Source organism: Drosophila nasuta, chromosome X, assembly GCF_023558535.2.
Source record: "Drosophila nasuta strain 15112-1781.00 chromosome X, ASM2355853v1, whole genome shotgun sequence".
Classification (NCBI taxonomy): Eukaryota; Metazoa; Arthropoda; class Insecta; order Diptera; family Drosophilidae; genus Drosophila; species Drosophila nasuta.
Window position 1 is genome coordinate 12,525,302 of NC_083459.1, and position 19,570 is coordinate 12,544,871.

Genomic DNA, 19,570 nt, shown 5'->3' on the forward strand with positions numbered 1-19,570 from the left:
TTGAATTGCAAACTTTGCAACAACACACAGCATGTCGAAGGTAATGGGAATCAAACAATTTTTGCACACATTTGAGCTTTGTTGCTTCCATTGATCGATTGTGTCCCCCCTTGTCACTCAATTGCATTAATGATCGTATCCGGCTCCACATGCAAGTCAAATAAACAACAGTAAACTATGTACATAGACTCATATACACACATACGTACATTTATGTTCACATGTGTGTATTAAACGACTCACATTCATGTATGTGTGTATAGTTCTGATTACACATCGCATGGATGGCTTCGAATAAAATAGCAGCAACAACAACAATGCCAAAATGTGAAATGTAAATAATGTTCAACTGAAAAATTCTTTGTATATAACTCTCAGTATAAGCCAAAGGTGCCTTGAATGTTTATTAGCGAAAATAGACTTGAAAAAAAGTGATATCATAGTCAATAAACATAAATATTTAATTAATGAAAGTAATGTGAAAATATTCGACATTGCAGTAAAGGTTTCAAATGCATTTAAAATGCCCTTTTAAACATTTTCCATCGTTGCTGCCCATAAAACAACAACAACAACCACAAGCAAATTAATTGCCAAGACCAAGCGCAGGCTGCAGCCTAGACCTCAGTCACTGTCGCAGCCGCAGTCGCAGTCGCAATCGCGGCCGTTGTCGTCACAGCCAGCGTGTCGCTTTATTGCTGGCTGCGTGAGAAGAGTGAAATGCAGTTTCAAAAACCATGCCGAAATAGTGAGAGAGGGGAGAGAGAGTCAGAGTCTACCATTTGGTAGCGGGCGCTCTCTTTGGGGTGTCGCTCAGCTGCTGGCGCAGTAGCTCTGTTGTTGCTGCGCGCTTTGAGAGCAGCTGTTTTGGCTACTGAGCTTTGGCCGGCTCAAAGCTGTAGCTCCCGCTGTCGCTCAGCTGTGCACGACGCGCTCAGTGTGTAAACGAGTTTCGTGGCGAACGGTCGATCAGCGCCAGTCGTTGTCGTTGTCGTAGTCGCAGTCCGTGCCCCTAAAGAATTTCGACGCAGCCTCTTGCTGTGTATGTGTGTGTGAGAGTGCATTTGCATGCGTATGTGTGTGTCTGCATTGTTTATTTACATACCTACCGAGTACATTACATGTTTTCCATTTGGCGTTTTTAATTGGGCAGCAAGTGCAATTGTGTGTGTGTGCCGTGCGTGCTGTGGGCAGCCGCTTAGTAAATATTAGTTTCTTTTCGTCTCCGTCTTTTACTATTTTTTTTTTTTTTTTTTGTGCTTTCCCAAAAAATCAAATAAAAGAGAAACAAAACTGCACTTGTGTGTCTGTGTGTATGTGTATGTGCTTGTGAACTAACAGGAAACAACGAGCAATTAAACAAACGACGCCGTCGCCATCGCCGTCGTCGCTGTTGCAGTTGCAGTTAGAACCATGGAGCCCAAGACACGCTAATTGAGGTCGTTGCTAGGTAAGTTGTGATCTGGCCCATTGTTGTTGCTGGCGCTGCTTCCGTTTGGCAGCGCCGCAACACTGAAATTCACTTACAGCGCCAAACATAACTAAGATCGCCAAGTGCGCCTCACTTACACAAAGCTACTGCGATGCGAAGATAGAAAGATACGCAGATATGTACTCCATACATACATATATAGTTATATACGCAGATGTGAGCTGGCTCTCTGCACCACGTACAACATACAAACGGTAAATAATGCCGGTGCTCGCACTCGCATTCGCACTCCGCCCCGTATCCTCCTCCCCTCTCACCGATCAACTTGCTGCGAAATTGCACCACGCACAGTGGCACAAAAGCAGTTGTTTCCCCATTGTCATTATCACGAGCGAGAAGAATTCATCTAATCAATATTTTAGAAAGAAACTTCCAATCTTTTATTTAAAGTTGTTTTTCCATATATTCTTTGTTTCGAAAGTCAGTGAGTCAAAATTTATTTTGACTTCTTTTGTTTCCTCTCAACTATTATCACCAAACAAAACAGCACACCCAAAATCAATAAGCAAAAACCACAAAAATTCATTATTAAATATATCAATATCCGACTGGGAGCAAAAAACAATTTATTTTTTTTTATATTTCTGCCCATATTTAATGTGCTTTCTTAATTTTATCTATTTAATTATACAATTTTCTAATTTGACTGAAATGTTATTCATTTCATATTACTATAGAAAATAGCATTCTCTAATCCAAAAGCAGTTCGTTGAAATTTTATTTTCATGCAACTGCAAATGTTGAAAGCCTAATTACTATTACATCAATATTTTAGTAAATTACAAACAAAATTTACAATTTTTTATTTCTTTGACAATGTTTTATAATCTCAATAAAATTGAGTTACAGAATTTCTAGATCATGAACAAAATTATTTCAAATATTTTATAGTGTACTTTTATTTCAACGGTTTACACAAAATGTAAAACAAAAACGGCTTACAAATTTTGTTTTTTTTTCTGTTAATTTTGTACGTTTTTCGAAATGTATTTCTTTAAAAGTTACAACAAGAAATACCATAATTCTCTCAATATTATTTTGGCTAAAATGTTGTAGTTCTTTTATTTATTAAATACCAAAAATATAGAACACATTCTATACTTTTCTTATGGTTTTGGCTACACCTTTGCCTTAATTTAATGTTGCCCCACTGTGCGTGGCAAATGCGGCAAATCAAAATGACAGATAGACGTTGCAACTGCAGCTGTGTCTAGTGTGAGTTGTTGCAAGTATGCATGTAAAGCTTTTTGTAGCTACCGCTGAAACGCCAGTGAAAGCAGCATCGAATCTCAGTATCTGTATCTGTATCTCTATCTATATCTGTTTCTGTTTGCTGTGTCTGTGTTTCTGTAACTATAGCTGTTGCTGTAGCTGTAGCTGTATCAACAGCTGTATCTGTATATTTATATCTATTATAGTTGTTGCCAGCTGAAGTTTTAGCTGAGAACTTGGCCGCTGGCATTCCATCATTCCTCATCATCGGAGAGTCATCAACGATAATAATTATCTAACAATCTGGCCGCATAACAATCTATCTATCCATCTATCTATCCAGTTGAGGCTGTTGCTGATGCTGTGGTGTGTGGTTATTATGATGCCTCACAAAAACCGCAACGGAAACGCGCCACTTGCTTTCAGATCGTTTTGGGCTTTATCTTTTTGCTGTTTTGCTGACTGATTTTTTGCCGTTTGGTATCTCTAACACTCAATCAGCTGGCTTAAGGTCAAAATACAGCTGCTGAAATGCATATTAAGCATTAATCTATGCCGCCGAAAGATACACGCGCTACACTTGCAGATACAAATGTATCTGCGAATGTATCTGTGTGTTTCCTTTGCGAAATAATTCACAACAAGTTTCGGCTCGAAACGGCAAGTGCAAAAATTTGTTGCGAAAATTGATTAACATCAAACTGGTTGGCTCTATAGAGCCCACCCTGCTCTCTCTTCCCCCTCCAACACTCCACCATTCCTCCCCTCTCCACGCCTCCTCTTTAAGATGTTTAAATTTTATAAAATTGCTGCTCAACCATTTTTTTTATTATCATATCTTTTTCCTCGTTTTTTCTTTTAATTGAATCTCTTATAAAAATCAAACGCAAAAGGCAACGCAACGCAAAACGAAAACAACAACAAAAAAAATCGTGTAAAAAAGTGTGCTCGACTGTGAAATACCCGCTATCCATTTTTATTAAAAACAATGCAGTATGGTATTAAAATAGTTCAAAAATATTCATCCACCAAAAAAATACAAAAATAATACTGTTATCCACTTTTAATAAAAACAGATGTTAAAATAGAAATCTACCAAAAATACTAGAATATACCAAAAGCTATCGATCTTATATTTATAAACTGCTTTCAAAATTTACCACAGAATTGAAAACAAAACAGTTGCAATACCGAATTAAAATAAATAAATATTAATCTACCAAAAAATACTAAATATATACCAAAACCTTTATTTCGTATATCAATGAAACAAATAGAAATATAGAAAACAACTTCCATCGTAATAGTTGATCAAGAATATAAATACCAAAATATACCAAAAGAATTCGAATATACATTGTCAACCAATTTTTCCAATATAAAAAAATTTCTAAACTAACTTCCATCACTTTCGTTGATCAAGAATATATATAATAAAATTTTCAATGGCCTGGTACATAGATTTTCTGATAATACCCTTCAAATCGATGGTTAGCGAGTATACAAAGTGAAGAAAAAAGGCGACCGACAAAACAATAATGATGATGATTATGATAGGGAGCTGTTGATGAGGATGATCATTGGAACTTGAAAAACCTAGGAATGGTAAAGACGTTTTGCTGCTGTTGTTGTGTGTTGATTTGTTTTTATTTATTTCTTTTTCTGCTTTTGGCAACATTTCACTCAACTCAAACTGAACTGAACTGAACTGAACTGATAAACTGGTTTGTTGTCAGTTTATTATTGAATTTGATTTCTGTTTTTTATCCATTTGCATCGGCACGCAAAAGCGCTTCAAATTGTCGCTGCTACTTTATTTTATACACTTTTATTATTATTTCTGTCTCATTTTTTCTTTCGTTTTCGTTAAATACAAATATATATTTCTTCATCGGGTTCTCGTTTTGTGTCAACAACAACGACAACAACAACGACAACAAAAAGATGCCCGCTTTATTCTCCGGGCATGCTCATAAAACTGCTCAAGGTATTTGACCCAACAGAATACGACGCAAAAGCTCACACACAATGTGCGTATTAGAGTAAGAATATGAATGCGAGGATTTAACGAGCTCGAGGTTCAACCCCCAACCCTAACCCTAACCCTAAACCCCTAACCCTAAAAGTGGCAGCTGTCGCAGAGCTTAAGATCCCCGGCCAGGCAATTCATCTGCCGAGTTTCCTATGAGCTGACGATCTGCGTTTCAGACTGTATTTGTATCTGTATCTTTGTGCCTTTGTATCTGTATCTTTGTATCTGTATCAGTGTGTGTATTCTGGCTGAGGGCCATTCTGATTGCCCATTCACCTGGTGCCCAGTGCCGCATTTCCCATTCACATCAAGCGAAGCTCAGCCGCAGCCCAGTTCAGGTTGCCCGTTCACTCACTTTCATCAATCTGTCCACATGCAGTCCAACAGATATTTTGTTGTACCTTTCTAATTTGAATGAATCGCTGTTGTTGTTGTTGTTGTTGCTGTTCCATTTGCTTCTGCTGCTGCTGTGTGATAACATTTTACAACTCATTCCAATTGGCGAGCATCCGCTAATTGATTGGGATTTTCCTCCTTAACCCAGAAATGCAGCAAAACACACACACTCACACACACACACAATGCGATTGTCTTAATCCCTCGCAACAACACAACTCAGTTGGCATTGTTCGACATTATTATCACTATTATGATTGTATATTATTACAATGATCTTTGCTCATTGTGTATACTTAAGTGTGTTTTGTCCACAGTTGGATCCAACATCGAATCTGTTTAAAGACACATTCATATTCAGTTTGTGCAATAACATTTGATTCATTTTCATTTGTTTAATTGTTTTCATGTTGTGTTTTTCTTTTATCAAACTGCAGTTGTGCCATGCTCTTGTAATCTGCCATCTTTATAAGCTTGATTAATCATTTGCTTTTGCCTTCCCAAGCCCCGTTTTAAAGCAGATCAATCAACAAGATCGTTTATGGGAACTACTATATTCAGCTATATGTCGAATATCTTTGCACCTATTTGAACTATTTATGTGTTTGTTATAGTCATATCATATATATATATATATATATATATATATATATATATATATATATATATATATATATATATATATATATCTGACATATTTTCCGTTTTAAAGCAGATCAATCAACAAGATCGTTTATTGGAACAATATTCAGCTATATGTCGAAATATCTTTGCACCTATTTGAACTATTTATGTGATTGTTATATTCATATCATATATCTGACATCTTTTCTGTTGGTTGGATTTATCTATTCATATTATATATTTTATTATTCATATCGTATATATTGCAAATATCTGCTGCTGATAGATTATAGATAGATAGTTCTTATGAACATAATCAAGAACAAGAAGTTGTAAATAAAACTTCACATATGTATATGTGTGTATGTATGTGAGTGTGTGGGTACGCTTCAGATCGCGCTTAATGCCTTTCAGGGTACTTGAACTTCTGTCTTGGCTCGCTCCCCCCCTCCGCTGCCCCAGAGCTTGCTGCCTCTGTTGCCCCTGCCACAACAACACAACAACAATGGAACCCCACAGCGGTGGTGACGATAGAAGAGCACAGACTGATCTTTGCTTGTTTGCTCACCTGCTTCTTGCTTGCCCATGCTTCTGCATTGTCTCGAGCCACACAAAGCTTATGCCATACCATACATAATAATTAGAATCATGCATAGCTCTATCACTGTGTGCATGTGTGTGTGTGAGTTCGCTGACTGACTGACTGACTGAGTGTGACTGTGACGGTGACTAGAACCGTAGCTAGTGGGCTGCAAAACTTAGAAGAGCTCAGCTGAGCAGCGCTGCCAACTTGCTCATAATCACATGCCACAGTCACAGCAGAAGAGTCGCCTCATGCACTGGCCAAAAAAGTCGATACACTTTGTCGAAGAACAGCTGACAATTAAGTGAAGAACCTTTAGCTCATAAATAAAATATGATAAATAATATCAAAAGTTCATAATTGACTTCATTTTTATCCCAAAATTTAGCTTCAGGTTAGATGAAAAATTCTTGAAGAGTGTCTAGCCCATATCAGTATTATTTACATGATATAACATTTCCGATAATAAGAGAAATTACATTAAAAAAAAACAAATATCACATTAAATATTAATATTAATATTACATTTAATGAACATGCTGATCAATGTTTATACTTGACATAATTTTCGTATATTTTGTTGAAAAGTAGTTCACAAAATTTGATTTGCCCATCTCAATAATATTTTCATTTTAATTTAATGATGCAACATACTAATTAATACTTATGACTTTTTTTAAAGAAAAATTCAAATTTGTAATGAGTTTTGTTTTTATTTTTAAAACATTAAATCAAATTTACTAAAAAGTCTCTAATTTTAGTGAATTCTATTAATATAAACTATTTTTATAAGTTAGAACAAATAATATTCGAAATTTGTCTTTCTTATTCCAATTCAAATTGATTAGCCAACAATTTTGTGCAGTGTAGCGAGTTTGACGGCTCTTTGGGCTCATTAAACATGGCTGCGTTTGTGTTGAGCAATTACAGCAAAGATTAGAAGAGGCAAAGAATTAAAAGAACCTAAAGCCAAAAACAAATGATGCCAAAGTAAAAGAGTTCCTCTAGTGATTTTTGGCAACGAGCAAGAGAGGGAAATAGAAAGAGGGAGAAAAAGAGAGAGATCGTTACAAAATTGATTGCCGACAAAGCGGCGATTACTCTCGAAGCTCAGCGATCTCAGTAGTTTGATAGTCCGCAGTCCCAATCGAATGTCCGATTCTCGATTCTCAATTCCCGATGCCAGATGCCAGATGAGCGATGTCTGATGTCTGATGCCATTAATCACAGCTCGGCAAATTGAATTCTGTGCATGTATTGTCCAAAAGCAGCAAAAGTCGACAAATTAACGTGTTTTTAATTGGCCACAGCCACAACTGGGGAGCACTAAAAAAGTAACAGCTAAAAGCTAAAAGCTGAAAGCCAGCAGCAACTCGATGCGAAGCATGCCACGACAGCAGCAGCAGCAGCCACAGCCACAGCTGAGAGTGGGGCAGACAGAGATGACAGCGGCAACAATGGGGCAATTGTCATGTGGAGTCATTGAACTCAGCAGCAGCAGCGGTAACTCTATTTGCCAAGTTAATTATGATTAAACGTTAAACGGTCACACTCTTTCTTTGAGATTCGAGTAGCGAAGAATCCATCTCGTAATTAATTCTTAATGAGATCTGCTTTGACAGCATTCCCAATTGCAGCAGGCGTCGACACGTACTGCGCCCTGACCTTGACAAGGGCACACACTTCATGTGTGTGTGTATGTGATAAACGTGTTTCACAAAAAAACAGGTTAGAGATGCGTCTGCTCTTCTCCTCCCATCGGAAAGTGTCGCCTAACCAGCGACTGCTGTTATTTTAGACTCTCTGGCAACGCTTCACAGATTTCCATTTGACACTGTCAAATGTTGAATGTTGAATGTTGAATGTTCGTGACTGTTAAATGTGGAAATGTGGAAATGTTGGGCGTGCCACGTGCCGTGGGGAATTGATCGCTGCCAACTTCATTCAATTGTTGTTCAACTCGAAACGCAGTCAACCAAATATGCGATCATATGCGATCATATGATCAACTTGACAAAGTTCTAGAGCATTTGGCGCTTAAATAAATCAAAGGTCGATCTGATAATGTTTCCTTCATTTGTCAACATTTGCTGAAGCATTACAAATGGTTTTGAATTGAAATTTTTGTAAATTTTCGATTTCCACATCTTTTATAATATTATTTATGCTCGTTGAATTGTCAATTTATTATTCAGCTATTCATTTCGAAATGGAATTCATATCTTTGAAAATCAATTAATTTGTTGAGTAAATTCAAATTCATATTATTATGCTGTTCAAATAAATACATATTAAGTTTGCTTATCTAGATTGCTAAAATATTTCACAATAAACAGTTTAAATCAAGAGAGATAGAGAGAGAGAAGAGACTTAGAAGAGGATGAGAGATACATTAATTGAGAAGAGATTCTTTCCATGATTAATTGTTAAGACCAAAGCCTGAATCGATTATAGCATTATTTTCCAATCAATTTCGTTTATTGACTTGATTCTCAAGCTTATTTGGCAGCACTTTTCAACAGCAAAAGTACTTGGCAGCACTGGCCCAACACAACTTAGACTGAGGCAACATTTCGAGTGTTGCGAATGCTCTTCAAATCACTGAGTTTGGCATAAACGATGCATTTAAGCGGAATTATTGCCATGGCCCTATGCTATGGGGAGTTTTTGTGGTTGTATTTTACACTACTTTTATTTTTATTAGTTTTTTTTGATATTGTTTTTTTCTGTTTTTTTGGTGCTCTGCGAGCCGTGGCGATTGTTGATCGTTGATTTCTTTTGTTGCTCTCTTGCATAATTTTTGTTGTGTTGTAGCGTTGTGTTGTGGTTTTTTAGTCTGGGGTTTTGCTGTTTTGTCTGCCATTTGATTTGTATTATTACTTAATTGCTTTGAACCTGAAAACTATACAAAAATCAAAAATAAATAACAACCACAACACCCATTTACCATTCAGTATTGTATCATTCACGGCCCATATGGAAATGAGCCGAAAATATTTACATAAATTTTGGTCTGTGTAAATTCTGTTTGTTTTTGTTGTTGACGGAACGAAACACGCGCCTCGAAACACAAAAAAAAAAGCCCAAATAAAGAAAGAGAAGAGAAAGAACGAGAGAGAGAGAAAGAAGCAGAAGCCGAAAATAAAGCTTACAATTCCAGTTGACTTCAGTGTCACCCCAAAAGCGCTGACATTGAAAATTGGGCAGACAAAAAAAAAGCAGCTGGAACGAATGAACTAAACGTGTAACAAACACACAAAACAAAAAGCGGGTAAAGGTAGAGAAAATAGAAGAAGCAGTGAGAAAAAGAAGAAGACAAGCATTTGTTGCTGAAATGTGAGCGGCATTCGCATTGAGGCAAATGGGTCAGAGACTCTGAGTACGCGATCGAGTTCGAGTTCGAGATCGAGTTCGAGTTCGACTTTCGAGTGTGTGAGTGTGTGTGCAAGTGTGTGAGTGTGAGTACTACGAGTGCGTCCATGTTGGGCAAGGGCCACTTGAAACGTGCGTGAAATACCCGCGACAGATGTGCCACAAAAAAAAGCACAAAAACACACACGAAAACTCGACGACATCAATTCAATATCAAAACCAAAACCAAAACATTGCGATCATTGTATAATCCCAGCGTCTGCTCTGCTACGTGATGTGATTGACAACTTTGCGGCAGCAGGAATTCTAGATGCATAATTACAGAATGTACTCAAAGTACTCACATTCGCATTCGGATTCGCAATTATTCGCAAAGTAGTTGTCGTAATCGCACTCATCTCTCATCTAGATGACATCAAATTTTAAACTGGTTTTATCTTAATATTATTAACCTAGCTTTGACGAGAACTTAACCTCCTTATAGCCACATATAACAGCTAACATAAAGTGAGCTAAAGAAATAACAAACAACTGCTAGTTGATATCATTTATGAACTCTATGTAGAACGTTATACTTATTAAACGAATGTCAAAAAAAGAGCAAACACTTCTTTAATAGTGCAATCAGGGTTTTTGTTTGCCAAGATCGAGCTACTTTATAACAGATATTATCAAGAATATGGTAATTTAGCAAAATGGGTAAAAAGTTGTTAATACCTCAGAGAAATGTTTGGTTGTGATTTATATTTCATATTAAAAGGTAGGTTGCGATCGAATAGAAATTGTACAAGTAGTTATAAAAGAATTTTATATTTAGTGGTTTTAGTTAGGGTTTAATGTCTACTCTATGGTATATTTTAAATGTATTAGTATATCGATATACCATATGTAGACTTTTGGGATATTGCATTGTATTTTTCAGCATATTAATTTGATATATTATATGTTAAGAATAATACCGCTTTGTTTTACTTTTCAGTACATTAATTTGGTATATTTTAAGAATAATATCGCATTGCTTTGCTTTTATTACAAAATGATTAGCAGGTATCTTACAGTCGAGTAGACACACACATACATTCTGATTTCATTTTGAATTTTACTTCATCGGTTTGAAGCAATTGAATGCAAAAATTTATTTCAAAAATTTCTTTAACGAAACTATCTGTGCAAATTATAAACATATTTTTTCGTATCCTTAATATCTTTTCAAATAAATAAAAAAACAATTACTTATTAAAGTTGACATTGCAATTGAATTAACACATTATTGAATTTTAATATTAAAAGAATAAAGAATTTCTTAAACAAGACTTTGATATTTGAGCAATTATAAACATATTTTTGTAAGTCTTCTATATATTTTGATTTAAAAAAAAAAAGTGTTCAAAGTGTTTAAGATCAAAACATCTATTGAAAAATTTGATATTTGTGCAAATTATAAAAATTTGTTTTCTCGTTTTCAACATCTTTTAAATTCTTTAAAAAAGTGTTAACGACTTAAAAACTTCTATTGAATGTTTACATTTAAGAGAATACATATCTAAAATTTCTTAAGCAATAAATGACTTTTTACTTGTAAAGTTGAAAATGCTGCTGTCAGATCAATCGAAAATGAAATTCAAGATTTAAATGATGTAATTAAAAACACCCACGCACGACAAGTGGAGAATAGAAATGATGTCAAATGGCAAACTTATTTCCTCAAGTCTTTAGGGTAAGGCAAATTTGTATAATCGACAACCTACATAAATCAGATATATGTATGTATACGAGTATATTTTTTGAGGCTAATGTGAAGCTGCAACTGTAAGATTGTTGAGCAAGGCGCCGCGTAGCCGTAGAAGACGTGCTTAAAATACGGATATATAGTATTAAGCGAATATATCGAAGACGCACCCAAAATCGAGTTTACTTCAGTTTTGCCGTCTCCGGATGGATTGTTGTATAATAATAGTCAGACTAATGAGCTCAATACGATACGATACAATACGATACGATACTTAACGACTGCTTACGATACTCTGCGATGCGATGGTCGACGTGACATGCCTGAGTTATGGGCTAAGTTAAAGCAATGCTAGAAGTGGGAGCTTCAGCTTCAGCTTCAGAGCTTAACTTGCATTGCTTTATATAAGTTTATAAGTTGAGTTTGCGGGTTGCGAATTCCATTAGCCGAATAGTCGAATAGTCGACTCAAATCATGCGGCTTGCGTGTTGCAAGTGCTTCCTGCTTCACATTCACATGCAACACGCACTGGACACACTGCAATGCAATAGATGCAGCCAAAGAGAGACACGGACAGAGAAGAGGGAGAGAGAGAGGCGGATAGAGGAAGACAGAGACAGAGAGAGAAGAGACTCGTTTGGCCAGTATATTTTATACTGCGATACTGGATACTCAAATTTTTGTTGTTTTTTTTGGGGCAGCAGAAAGTAAAACTTGCAACTCGCCGTTTCGTTTCGTTTCGTTTCGTTGTTGCAGCTGTTTTTTTTACTTTTTTGTGGTGGTGTTGTTGTTGGGGAGGCAGCTTTTCGGCCAGCTGCAGGTGACATACTTTTTTCGGCAACATGTCCTAAAATAATTTTACTTTTTCCTCGCTTGGCAACTCGTTTGGCAGCGCAAAGCTTACTGGCCACTTTCTCTGCCCTGGCCAAAAATGAAAAATGAAACAACAACAACAACAGCAACGATGAGAATAATCATCGTGAATTGGCTTCAGGTTTTTCTAGTTAGCATTTTAGCACTTTGTGGGGGTCCAATTCAAGGTCAACACAGCAAACATACACAAACATTTCACAGCTGTCAACCTGCAACTCCCCCCTGCTCTCTCTCTCTTTCTGTGGTTCTCAATGAATAGCTTTGCTTTGGCCAGCTGACAGTTCTCAAGACACAATCCAACAATCAAGTGCTGAATAACAAATTTCCAATACACACTCGCTTGCCCATTTATCGTTGCTTCCAAATCCGATTTCAAATCCGTGTCCGTGTCCAAGTCCGGGACAGTCAATGACATTTGCATCCAAACGTATTCACACAATGCATTCACCTTCCCAAATGGATCGTCCAACTTGTTGTTGTTGTCTGATGATGTTTCCTCAGGCGAGTCCGAAGCTGAATCCAAGTAATGTGATATCCAGCAGCAAAAGCAAAAGCAAAGCAAAGCACTTGTCCAGTATCAGGTGTACTTGCCACGTTTTGTGGCAGTTGCAGTTGCAGTTGCAGTTGTTGTTGGTAATCGATACAGCAGGGTCATCAGAGCAGAGCGCACAGCTCGCGGATGCAATTTCTTTTTAAAGACTAGTTCCGTTTTCAGATGCTTTAAAAGCTTTGCTGAAGGATTAGATCGATTTCGCTTCCATTTCTGTTTCTGAGTGCGATGCAAAATTGATGTCAATCTAAAATATAATAAATATTAGATTTCCTACCACTGCATTTTATTTAAAACTCAATCCCACTTTTAGTATATCTTTAGAGCTACATATGTCAAATTAATGATTTCTTATCGTATATTTTGAAAACAGTAGTATGTTCACATTATTCATTCATTTTATATGGCAACAAACTCAATCTGCTCTGCTTTGATTGACAATCTAGTATATATTTTGCAAGAAATAGTATATTTCATTCATATATGACAAAAAATACAATCTACTCTGCTTTGATTGACAATCAATATATTTTGAATACACAATGGTATATTCTAGTAAGAAATAATATATTCACAAAATATATTTAGCTTTTGGTATATTTTAGTATTTTGCGGTACATTTATTTAGTATATTACATTAAAACATTTTAAAATGTTAAAAGAAATCGGAAATTAAGAGTAGATTAATTCAGAATAGACAAATATGGTAAATAAGAAAAAATGTTATGGGAAAACCTATTTCAAATTAATGATTTGTTATGGTATATTATGCAAGATGTAGTATATTCATATAGATATGTACATATATGTGTTAGTATTTTCAGTAGATTTTTACGGCACATTATAACGGTGATACACATTAAAACATTTTAGGATGTGAAAAGAGATCGGGAAATACAAAAATGTATTGAGTGGTGAGATATGTATGAGAAATTGTAGTATTAGTTTTGGTTTACTTAATTTCATTCAAAAACCAGATAACAAACTATGAATAAAGCTCATATTTGTGTTACACAATTCAACATTAATTCAATTTAATTTTATTTACTATATAGTATTTATATATTTCTAATATTCATTTGAAAAGTGGAATCAATCAATTTGTAATTATTAGTTGAAGCTTAAAATTTGTAAAGTATATGCAAATTTTTATAATTAGTTTCATTTGAAATCAAACACGATGTTTTATTTGCAATCATATCTTAGCTTTGCCAGGGCTGGCTTGCCATCAGGGCTGACGAAGCTATTTGAACTGTGCCAGGCAAGCAGTGTGCAAACAAAATAACTTTGAATTTGTAAACTATAAGCTGATTTTCATGATTGCTTTCATTGAAAATCAAACACTAAGAGACGAGTGCATAACTAAACATTGCCAGGGCTGGCTGGCTATCAGGGCTGACTAAGCTATTTGAACAAAGTAACTTCGAATTTGTAAAGAAATTTGTAGGTTGATTTTCCTAATTGTTTTCTCTGAAAATCAAACAGAAAGTCATAACTTAACATTGCCAGCGCTGGCTTTGCCATGGAAGCCAGGGCTAACGAAGATATTTAGAGTATTCAAGCAAGCAGAGTGCAAAGAGTAGGTTGGTCAGGTTAATCAACCCGAAGCCAAAGCCGAACCCGATGCCAGAATGATTGTAGCATATTAATGCTAATTGATGTTTGGTATGCAATCAGCCAAGTGCCACCTGGCTGCCCATTCAGTTGTCCGTTTTCATTGATGAAGTTGCCGCTGTGCCCCACCCACCACAGAAGGCAAACAATTGCAGCAGCAGCAACAATAACAGCCGCAGAATTTCATATCTGACTTGGCAGCCAAGGTGAGCCACATTTGGCGGCTCAAAAGATAAAAAAAAAAAACAAAAAATAATGCACAGGCAAGCAAAGGCAAATGACCAAATCGCCAAATGAATTTGGGGGGCTGCACATTTTTCGTGTTCATTTAGGTATTTTTTTTGAGGGAGGGCAGACCCAACGCGACAGCAGCAGCAGCCACAGATGCAGCGACAAGATACAGATACATTTGAAAAAGATACAAATACAGAGAAAAAACCAGTAAGAAAGTTACAGTCGAGTGTGCTCGACTGTGAGATACCCGCTACCCATTTTTAATAAGGGCAAAATATTGCGGTATTATTTTCAAATAAACCCGTTTATACTACAAAAAATACTAAAAATATACCAAATGGTATGTTTGGTATATCGATATAGTACACCACTCAAAATATACCATAGACGTCACAATGTACCAGATTGTCAGCCAAAGCAACTAAGAGCCCTAGTAAGTAGCCGTTTTTTCCCATATAAAAGTATTTCTTTAATAACTACGACAATTTTTATCTGATCGCAAACAACTTTTCAGGAATCATAACTACTATAGTTATTATTATATATACCAAAAAAACTCTAGCTTTAAATTTACGCTTGTTATTCGATTTTTTTGATTTGCGGGGGCGGAAGTGGGTGTGGCAAAAATTTTAAACAAACTTTATCTGCGTGCAAACATAACAAATGCTATCGAAAAAAAATTATAGCTCTATCTCTTATAGTCTCTGGGATCCAGTGTTTTATACGGACGGACGGACAGACAGACATGGCTAGATCGTCTCGGCTGTTGACGCTGATCAATATAATATATATACTTTATAGGGTCGGAGATGCCTCGTTCTACCTGTTACATACATTTCCTGTCGGCACAAAGTTATAATACCCTTCTACCCTATGGGTAGCGAGTATAAAAAGTACAAAGTATTTCTAAGGCTTGGAATGGCAATTGTTCAACTGTAGCTGTTGGCAACCGGTTGGCTGCGAGAGTGCGAGTGTGAGTACCCAGACGAGTGTACTCACACTTGTAATTGTAATTGTAATTAAAAAGCGCGGCCAGGCAAAGCCAAAGACAAGCCACATAAACAAGGCGAAGCTGCTCATCTGTGTGTGGGACTTGGGATTGGATTTGATTTGATTGGATTGGATTGGATTGCTTTGGATTGGAATGGAATGGAATGGATTGCAATGAATTTGGATTGCTTTGATTTCGACTTCGACTAGTCGTGGCTTTGCTTTGCTTGGCTTGGCTTGGATGAGCGCGCCACTTGTCGGCGATTTCCTGTCATTAGTTTTGCGCCATGTCAAGGTTGTGTGGCAAGCCCAGCAGCCAGCAGCCAACGACCATGAGCCGCATCTCTTATGTTACTTGCAGTTTCAACTTGTATCGTTGTTGTGTGTGTTGGCGCTGCCCAGTTTTCTAGTTTTCTAGTTTTCCACGCGCAATTAAGGCAACGCGCTAAACGTCTTTTCAAATGAAATGCAAGCCAGTTATTATCCACGTAAGTGCATAAGAAAGCAAGTGGCAACTGGCAACTGGCTAGCTGCAAGTGCCAAGTGGCAAGTGGCAGCAACATTTCATTTCTCTTCACTTTCTTCCATGGCAACACACACAACACAACATGCAACAGCACACAAAGCTGGCTAAACTTGTTGTGGAAAATGTGCGCGCTCTAACAAATTTATGAGCGCCACTTGCAACGCCGCTGCTGCAATTGATGTGGATGTTAGGTTGCAATTGCCAGTTGCCAGTTGCAACACACACCAACCGCAGCTGCCGCCAAGCTCTAACTCGTTTTTTTTTCGATTTTTGTGTCTGTATTTATTTTTTGGGAGGCTGTGACAGGTTGCCCCTGGTTGTCGTCGGATTGGGCGACATACCATGTAGCATGTGGCATGCCGCATGCGGCAAACGGAATTCGGAATTCAATGTTCAACACTCGCAGCTGGGTTGCAGCTTGTTTGCTCTCTTGCTTTGTTGCGTGCCCAACTTTTTCATTTCGCAATTGTTTTTGATCTATCGTTTGAACACAATGAAAACCTTAATTGAAACGAAAACGAAAGCGAAAACGAAAACACAGCGAGATAAGAGATAACAAAAAAAAATCCTAAATATGCAGACATTTAAAAGCGTATTTTTTTTGTCGAATCAAGTTTCAAGACAACAAAGTTCGCAATGAAGCTTTAAAGCTTCTTAGAAATGTGCTTACAACCTTCAGAATAGCCAAGGTTTTAGGCAGAACTTTAACTTCAAAGTGGCTTTCAACATTTGTAGCATTTATTTTGCTTATTGTCAATCCATTAATCTCAGAAAAAAATTAAGATTGAAAAAATCTTTATTATACTTGTAGATTTTGTCAATCTTAAAAAGAACAATCTTAAATCAAGATTTGTATGCTAAATTTGCAACATTAAAAACATTTCATTTTAAGATTCAAATCTTGAGTCAAGAATGTTTTATTTTAGATCTTAATATGTAAAATATAAAAAAAGCTTACAACGAAGCTTTAAAGCTTCTTAGAAATGTGCTTACAACCTTCCGAATAGCCAAGGCTTTAGGCAGAACTTTACTTCGAAGTGGCTTTCAACATTTGTAGCATTTATTTTGTTTGTTTTCAATTTTTTATGAATTCACAGAGAGAAAATAATTTAGATTGAAAAAATATTGATTTAAGATTTTTTCGATTTTAAAAAGAACAATCTTGAAATAAGATTTTTAGGTTGAAACAATCTGAAGTCATTTTAAGATTAAAAACATTTTATTTTATTTTTATTGAAACAATCTGAAGTCATTTTAAGATTAAAAACATTTTATTTTAAGATTCAAATCTTGATTCAAGAATGTTTTATTTTATATTGAAAAGTAGATTGCAAATCTTCATTGAAGATTTTTCGTTGTGAAAAGAAATAATTTTGTTTTTGATTCTTTAAAATTAGAACCTAATTTGTTGTGTTTTTGCTGTTAGTTCAGTTTGTAGAGATGCCACAAATCAAGTAGTTTATAAAATATATTCGAACAAATTTTTAACATTTCTTCATTTGTTTTCAGTCCACAAATCTGAATTACAAAATATGTAAAATATATAGAAAAAAGCTTACAGCTAAGCTTTAAAGCTTCTTAGAAATGTGCTTAGAACCTTCATAATAGCCAAGGTTTTAGGCTGAACTTTACTTAAAAATGACTTTCAACATTTTTAGCAATTATTTTCTTTATTTTATAAATCCAAACTATAATCAAGTACGTACAATATATTTGAAAAAGTTTTTAATATTTCTTAATTCGTTTTCAATCTATAAATCTGAATTACAAAATGTATTTGCTACTTTTATAAACAATTGTAAAATTGTTACACATCATTAGCAACAAATCATCGGCAATTATTAATATTGCATTGAGTGATATCGCTTTAGTCTCCTTGCATGTTAAAACAATAGAAACAAGAGCTTAACTGAGATAAAAGTATTAATAATCAAGTAGGTTCAAATTCCATTTGGCACTTCCATTGAGCAAAGTGCATTGTTAGGGTCTCGACTACTGGTTGACTTACATTCATAACACATATAATATGATAACGATCTAACGATATAAATCGAAATACTTATGCAAACACTCTCTCACACACACACACACACACACACACACACACACAGCGGGTGCATTTGACCGTAATTGAATCTGAAACGCACGCAACTGTCTTCCACAGCACTGAGAAAAATAATTGGGTCGATAGCAAAATTTGCAATTTGATGAGCCCTTAAAGAAAAGTTGCATTAAACATTGCACATTAAGAAATATATAAAGAAAAAAAAACAAGTAAGAAAGCTACAGACGAGGTATTAATTTAAAATATATCAAATTTATTAACCAAAAATACTAAAAATATGCCAAAGACTATATTTGGTATATTGGTATAGTACTACATTCAACACGATGAAAAATATACCAGGCTGTCAGCCAAAGAAACTTAAGTGTTTTTGCCCATACAAAAAAATTTCTTATATAATTACTTCTACGATCACAACCAAATATTCAGGAATCGGAAAAATTAAAGTCATTATTATCTTTATCAAAACACGAGATTCTAGCTTGAAAAATTACGCTTGATATTTGATTTTAATTAAGTATTTCAACCAATTATTGGCACTCCTCAGAATAACATTGAACTTTCTTAATGCATGAATATATATATTTGCACTGCTCTTCTGAATCAGTAAAGGATTTTCTTCCCAAAAATATCTTTTAATTTTTTTATTTTATCTTATTGTTAAATTGAATTATAAGTTCCCTAAAATATTTTTACCTTATTGTTAAATTTTATATTCCCAAAAATATCTTTCAAATTTCTTCTTTTAATTTTTATTTTATTGTTAAATGGAATAATATCCCAAAAATATTTTTAAATTTTCTTTTATTTTTATTTTATTGTTAAATTGAACTACATCTTCCCAAAAAAATTTTTTTAAATTCTTCTTTCGTTTTTATTTTATTGTTAAATTGAATAAAATCTGCTCAAAAATATTTTATTTTTGTATTTCTTCTATTATATGTATTTTATTTTATTGTTACATTAAAATAAATTTTCCCAACAATATTTTTATTTTATATATTTTTAAATTTTCTTTACTTTTTATTTTATTTTGTTGTTAAATTGAATAATATCTTCCTAAAAATATTATTATTTTTTTGTTAAATTGAATTAAATCTTTCCAACAAATTTTCTTCTTTAATTTTTATTTTATTGTTGAATTGAATATGTTCTCAAAAATATTTGTTCATATTCTCTTCTCAGTGTTTAGTTGATTAAAATATTTGGCTGTTAAATTGAACAAAAAGTATAGGATGTTCTTCATAGGTGTTGACATAACGAATTAATAGAGTTTTT

General features: G+C 35.1%; 1 protein-coding gene across 1 annotated transcript in view; it reads left to right on the top strand.

Moving 5' to 3' along the window:
* Positions 1-938: 938 nt before the first annotated feature.
* Positions 939-19,570, top strand: part of LOC132795111 (mucin-2) — a 40,110-nt gene continuing 21,478 nt past the window's right edge. Inside the window, exon 1 of the mRNA XM_060805594.1 lies at positions 939-1,450. The gene's annotated coding sequence lies outside the window, so the exon portion shown is untranslated. The remainder of the gene's footprint in view (positions 1,451-19,570) is intronic.